At 35.1% G+C, this 7,702-nt stretch overlaps 1 pseudogene; it reads left to right on the top strand.

Moving 5' to 3' along the window:
* Positions 1 to 6,552: 6,552 nt before the first annotated feature.
* Positions 6,553 to 7,417, top strand: LOC101571216 (annotated as a pseudogene).
* The last annotated feature ends 285 nt before the right edge of the window (positions 7,418 to 7,702 follow it).

The raw sequence follows: 7,702 nt of genomic DNA, 5'->3' as shown, positions 1-7,702 counted from the left end.
GTGCTTTGCTGAGCTTGTTCTAAGTAGGTGCTTTAGACCACTGAGCCATCTCACCAGCCCCTCCATATATTGTTCTTATACTCTTGTGAAAGGATTGGTTATCATTGCTGTTTTTTTCATGTTCATTGCACTTGCTCAGCTTGTCATCAAATCCCAAATGATCATGTGTCTTCTCTCCACTGTGAAGTAAAATGGGCACATTTAATGCGAAGTACACAATCAGGAGTTCTCTACAAACAAGACTTCTAGCTGCCTTTAAAACAGCTTTTTGCATATCCACATCAACATCTGACGTCTGATTTAATCTATTTTCATGCTGGTTGCAAGACTTATATTGATAACATTTTGCTACCTTATCATTTCTTAGATTTCTTGAGCAATTTTTGTATTTTTCTTCAGTTTATTAGTTGTCTGAAATACTTCCTCTAGCCTTTATGTTCTTAAATGTTTCCAATATCACATCTCTGTAGAACTGCTTTTGGGCTAGATTCAGCAGAGCCCACTCCTCCTTGGTGAAGTTTCAGCTATGTCCTCCATGGTCACTGTCTCCCACATTCCCTCTCAGGTTTGGCTTAAACTGAAGATGTTCAGTATAGGTCTTGCTGCAGCTCCTTTTGCCACACCAGGTGTGTGTTTGACAAGCACCAATCTGTGCACCCAGTGGGGAATTCTCCTTCCTTCCTGTTCTTCCACACCACTCTTAACTCCAATCCTAGTTTTGTGAGGAGTCTCCGTACTGATTTCCATAATGGTTGTAGCAGTCTAAACTCCACAACAGTGGAGAAGGGTTCCTTTTTCCCACAGCCCATTCAACATTTGTTAATGGTTGACTTGTCAATGATAGCCAGTCTTTCTGGATGAGTATCATCCCTTCTAGTGTAATTCAAAATCCTCAAATTAATTTGAAATCCTCAAATTATTTGTTTATTTACTAGCATTCTCTAAAAGCCAGTGATGTTGAAGAGTGGTTGGAAATTTATATTTCTTCCTTTCAGAAGTGTCTGTTCATTTCATTAGTCCATATATTGACTGAATCTTCATTTTAGTTGGTCTAATTTTCTGAGGTTTTATATATTCTAGATCCAAGTACTCAGAGGTATAGCAATAAATTATTTTCCATTTTATAAGTTGTCTTATCACTGTACTAATTGATTCCTTTTCTGTGAAGAAACTTTCTAGCTTAATGTAATGCATTTCTTGATGTTATTTCTTGTGCTTGTACAGTTCTGTTAAGGGAATCATCTCCTATATCTATGATTTCAAGATTTTTACCTACTTTACCTTCCAGAAGGTTCAAGGATTGTATTTTAAATTGCAGATCCATTCCTATACATTTTTATTTTAGTTTGGTACTTGCTGAGAGATACTGGTCCCATTAGAATCTTCTGCAAATAGAAAGTAATAACACAATTGAAAGTAAAGTGAAAAATTGAGGATTAGACAATGAAAAGAGAGCAAAAAGAAAAGCTAGGAAATATGACAGAGGCAAAACCGTACATTTATGCATACAAGATGAGGAAGGCAATAATCCTGAGAACTATCAACAGGTTGTTGAAAGTAGGAGTTACTTGGTGGGATTATCACACTGGAAAACTATATACTCTGATACATGTTAACTAAGTGACTGCATCAAAGATAGCAATGTGTAATAGTGGAGTTATGCTTGGAATGCCTGTCATTCTGGTCTTAAATATGTACTGCATCTCATGACATACCAATTATGACAAGACTTATCTCAAGTAAATGTTGTGATTTTTTTCCTTTTGTTTTTGTTTTTTTTTTTCTTAAAAAAAGATGATCGATCTTATGACTAAGATGTTTGATATTCAGAGAGATAGTGAGGTTAAACCCACTTATATATGTTGTAGGGCAATAATAAGCTTCTCTTCTGGAGGGTTAACAATCTAACTTTGCAGACCAAAAATTAGAGCAAAATTAGGTTAACAACCTAAGTTTGCAGATCAAAAATTAGAGCAAAACAAGGGCTACAAGGATAACCAACATTTTGAACCTAGCCTTTTAAGGTCAGGATGTAGGACAGTCTGTTCTGTAAGATCATGTAACTCAGTTGTGCCCCAAATTTTCTGATCAAGAAGATTATATGGCCACAGAAGAATGTGATTGATGATGTAATGTGTGCCTAAGGAGAGTCACATGGAGAGAAAATATTCCCTCAGGCTTTCACAGAGAGCAAATTGATCAAGCAATGTCCATGACTCATCAATATCGCTAACATTGACATAGGATCTGCAACCTGAGGTACAGGGTTACAGGATGAATCTGGAGGGGACTTGACTGACTGTTTCAGATGCAAAAGTTACATTCTTTGTTATATAGGTCTTGCTTTATCTTGGTCTTCAGCATCCCGCATAAAAATCTACAAAGGAGATATGAAAGGAGAAGCTATGTTAATATGCTGAGCTGTGGAAGGCTCAAGTCATCAGATTTGGACATTGCTAGTCCTGTGGATAACCCACTACTATTGTACAGTACTGGACTATATTGGAATATTTTGCTTAATTCATGCACCTAGAAAATTTGGATGGCAATGGAATATCTATCTCTGAAAAAACTGAACCAAAAAAGGTGATATAAATGTAGGACAATTTTGTATCTGTATATACAAAATAGTTAGGATAGATATATAGCTACATTCTCTTAATTCAATAAGAAGAAAGATCTGTACTTACAGTGTTTGGACAGGGTATCATGTCTGCATCTTGTGCTATGAATGTCTACTGCAAAGACAACCATATGCAATGTATTAATTGTTGTAACTCTCCTACCAACCTGTTTTGAAACTGTCACATTGCAATTTTTTCTCAATAAAATTAATTTAAAAAATCTTCTGCATGCAGATAAGCAGTTTTCCTATAAACATGTGCTGAATATACTTTATTTTCTCCAATATATATTTTCAATACTTTTGTTGAAGATCACATAGCTGAATGTGTCTGTGAATAATTCTTTTTTTCAATAATTTTATTGAGAAACAAATAGCAATGAGGCAATTTCAAATCCAATTAGTAGGACAGTTCCAATAATTAATACATTGCATATGGTTGTCTTAGTGGTTATTCATTGTACAAGATGAAGACATGGTACCCTATTTACAAACACTATTAGAACAAATTTTTGTATTCATCAAATTAAGAGAATGTAGGTGTATATCTATCCTAACTATTTTAAATATATAGATACAAAATGGTTGTTCATTTGTTTCCCCATTTTTTGTTTAGTTTTGTCAGAGAAGGGTATTCCTTTGTCATTTAAATATTATAGGTGCACGAATTCAGCAAAATATTCCAATATACTACAGTACTCCATAATGGTAGTGTGTTTTCCATAAGACTGGCAATATCAGAAGTTGTTGACTTGAGCATTTTACAGCAAAGCATATTAATATGGCTTTACTTTTCACACCTCAGTTTATACATTTCTGCTGGATGGTTAAGGCCAAGATAAAGCAAGACCTATATAACAAGAAAAGTAGGTTTTGTATCTGATGAGCCAAATCCCCTCAGGATTTGTCTTGAAACCGTGTACAAACTTTGTATATTCATTGCCAGTGTCAGCCATGTGGATGAGTCACAGCCATTGCCGGATCAATTTGCTCTCTGTGAAAGCCTGAGAGAATGTTTTCTCTCCATGTGACTCTCCTTAGGCACACTTTACATCATCGATCACTTTTCTCTGTGGCCCCATAATCTCCTTGATCAGAAAATTTCAGACACAACTGAGTTACATGATGTTACAATACAGATTCTGCTATGTCCTGAGTCTTCACTGATCTTGAAAGGCTAGGACCAAAATGTTGGCTGTCCTTGCAGCCCTCCTTCTTCTGTAATTTTTGGTATGGACCCTTAGGTTGTTAACCCTCCAGAAGAGAAGCTTATTGTTATTACACTACAACCTAAGCAGTTGAGCTTAACCTTGCTACCTGTCTGAATATCAGACATCTTAGACATGCATGAAACATGTATTTTTCATCAAGTATTAATATGTTAAACTGTAAGTCCCTATAGAATGTGAAGAAAAAATTTGAAAAATAAAAAATTTATTAAAAAGTAGGAATAAACAATTACACATTTTTACAAAGAAGTTTAGATATGTCACCATATACAGCATTGTGGCAGGACAGTCCTGCAACACTCCTTTTTCTGTCTCCTGTTTTCATTCACCACCTACTTCTTTCTTAAACAAACATCTAACTGAGAGACAGCACGGTAGCAAGCAGCATGTCATGACAAGCAGCATGTATTCAGAAGACCAGAATGACAGGCACCCTACTATTACACATTGCTATGTTCAATGCAGCTGTTTATTTCTTTCTGTGAATAATTCTGTATTCTTTCTTTTCCATTGATCTATATGTCTGTTTGTATTCCAGTTCCATGCAGTTTTTACTGCTGGTGCTTTTTAATATATAATGATTCCTGGTCATTGGCTAATGTTATCCAAGATTTCTTTTAGTTTTCTGAGTCTCTTCATATTTCACCTAATTTTTAAGGATTTTTTATAGGAATGTGAAGTATGCTGTTAGTATTTTCACCTGGATTGCACTAAAGCAGTATAACATCTTTGGGAAATAGCCATTTTGACAAAACTGATTCTGTCTATCCAAATTCAGTAGATAATTTTCCATTTCCTGATTTCTTGATCAACCTCCTTTTTCAAATACTATAGTTTTCATTGAAGAGATATTTCACTTTTTGCTTAGGTTAATGTCTGTGTATTTCATTTTTCCATGACAACACCAGGCATGATATTGTTTTGAGAATTTTATTCTGAATGAGTTCATAATTGTATACAGATGTGATTTATTTTTGAGTGTTGATTTTGTTTCCTGTTATATTGCTGGAATTAGTTATTAATGATAATAGTTTTTCATAAAATTATTGGTTCTTCTACATGGAGTATCCTCATGTTATTAAAAATTCTGGTTATTTGAGTTTTTCTTTTCCTACAATGTTCCCTTTTATTTTCTTGCTTGATTGCTCTACCCAATGTTTCAAATGCAGTGTAAGAAAGAAACGATGATAGCGTGAATTATTGTCTTATTTCAGATTTTACAAGGTATTCTTTTAACTTTTCCCCATTTAATATGATGTTGGCTCTTGGCTTGTAATACATATATGCAATAAAATTTATCTATGGTACTTCTATAACTTTTGTTTTTAGACCTCTTATCATGAACAGCTGTTGGGCTTTTTTGAAAGACTTTTCTGCATTCATTGGTAAGATGCTGTGGTTTTTGAATATTTATGTATTGTAGAACATTTATTCATCTCAATGTGTTTAACCATTATTGTATCTGTAGGATGAAACATACTAAGTCATGATGTATGATTTTTTGTGTAGCTGAGACACATTTTATCCACTAAAAACTTGTTGAGGATGGGCTGGTGAGATGGCTCAGTGGTCTAAGGCAACTACTTAGAACAAGCTTGGCAAAGCACAGGGACCACGGTTCAATCCCCCAGCACCACATGCCAGCCAGCCTCGCCCCTAGGTGGGCTGAGCTGGCCACACACACACACTCACACACATATACATAAATAAAATAAATAAATTAAAAAAAAACTTGTTGAGGAATTTTGAATCTATTTTAATTAAGAAGGTTGATCTGTAGTTTCCTTTTCAAATTTGTCCTTATCCAGCTTTGGAATCACAGTGGAGCTGGTTTCCATAAATGGATTTAGAAAAACATCCTTTCAATTTCTTTAAATAGATTGGCAATTATAGGTGATAAAACAGCCTTAAATTTTTTTTAGAAATTCACAGTGAATCTTTGGTTTTATTTGGTTCCTAGACACTTTATTACTGTCCCAATTTCATTGCTTCTTATGGAGTTGCTCAATACTTTTCTATGATCTTTGGTTAAGTTGCATGAGTGTAGACAGATATCTATAAAACATTAATAACTGATTTTCTACCACCTTTGGAAACTTGTATCAGTCTAGATATTTGTCCATTTCTTCAAAATTTTCCAATTTATTGGAATATGTTTTTCGTAGTAGTTACTATCTTCTACATTTTGATAATATCTGTCATGATTTTGCCTTTTTCATTTTAATAGCATTGATGTGAGTCTTTCCTTTCTGTCTCTAAGGAAGATTGGCTCAGGATTTACATTGTTTTATTTCTTCAAAGAATCAGCTCTCCCTTGATTGATTAGTTGGTTGTTTCTTGTCTCACTTTCATTCATTGCTACTGTAATCTTTTGTGTGTGTGTGTGTGTATTTGGTACATGGTCTTACTGTGCAGATCGGATTTGTAATGATCCTCCTGTTTTCAGCCTTCCCAGCTCTGGGATTACAGGCATGTGCCATCACGCCCAGACACTGTCTCAGGCTCAGCACATGCCAGGGATATGGCAAGTGCAGCATGCATGACAGGCGATCGAACCCTGATCCCTGCACTTGCCAAAGCATGTGTTTTGTCCGCTGAGCTATCTTGCCAGCCTGCTATTGTAATCTTTTCAAAATTTCTCTTCTTAATTTAGTTTTTGGACTGGATTGCTGTTATCACTTGAGTATCTTAAGAGTCCTTGTAGGGGCGGTGCACAGGGATGGAGCCAGGAGAGGGTACGGCGCTGTGGCGGCTGCAGAAGCTGCCTCCCAAGCTTTGCGCGCAGCTTCTTCACAAAATAATTGATGGCATTTGTGGATGAGCTTATCCTCTGTACCAGGATTATGACAGTGTTTGGGATTCAGCAGAATGGGTGCATGTTCTTGAAGATGTTACCAAGTTTTTCAAAGCCGTGGTTGGTAAAAATTTCTCAGATGAAGAGACGCTTCAACAGTTGAATCAGTTGAGTTCATCTCATCAAGAACATATCATGAAATGCTTGAAAAGTAAAAAGATGAAATCAAGCAAGTTCTGTTAGGAGGAATACTTAATATTTCCTCTGCACAGCTACAAGATTTTGACTGGCAGCTAAAGATTGCACTTTCCAGTAACAAGATTGCTACTTTACAAATGCCACTTGTAAGTCTTCATCTAGATGTAAAAGAAAATGGTGAGGTGAAGCCATATTCAGTTGAGATGAATAAGGAAGAGTTACAGAATCTCATAAATTCCTTGGAAGCAACTAATAAGGTGGTCCTGCAGTTAAAATAACTGAAAATGATGAATACCAACATTATCAGATTTTCCTGCTACAGTTGATGTGGCGGAGTGAACATGTGTTCTGAAACCCTGCAGCATACTGACTGCTACACCAAGCTGAGAAAGAAGCAGTGTTGAGATTAGAAAGATAAAAATCTATTCATGTCTCTGAAGAACAGGAAATTACTTGGTTGAAAGTAAATACATAAAATGGAAGTAAAACAGCTATGGTAGTTTATATTTTCATAATGACTGTTTGGTCTTCTTTACCAATACTTGGGAAATTTTTGTTCATAGTTTTATTAAAGCTAAAAGTAGTTTCTGAGGTAACGTAAATATACAAATGTAATGAAATATGTGAGTAACAAGGGCATGTATTATGGGTATATAATAAATTTATGAAATTTAAGTTTGTAAGAGTATATATGTTATATGTATAACTCAGGAGATACCATATATTTTTCATTCTAAGAAAATATATCACATTTCTTAAGAGAAAAGGTCTTTTTGAGACATGAACAAGAAAACTTAAAAATATCTGAATAATTCTGAGTATGAATTGTAGAAACTAAAATCTAGAACACAGAAAAGG

This window comes from Octodon degus, unplaced genomic scaffold, assembly GCF_000260255.1.
Source record: "Octodon degus isolate 3935 unplaced genomic scaffold, OctDeg1.0 scaffold00378, whole genome shotgun sequence".
NCBI lineage: Eukaryota > Metazoa > Chordata > Mammalia > Rodentia > Octodontidae > Octodon > Octodon degus.
This window is presented reverse-complemented; position numbering and strand designations above follow the sequence as displayed.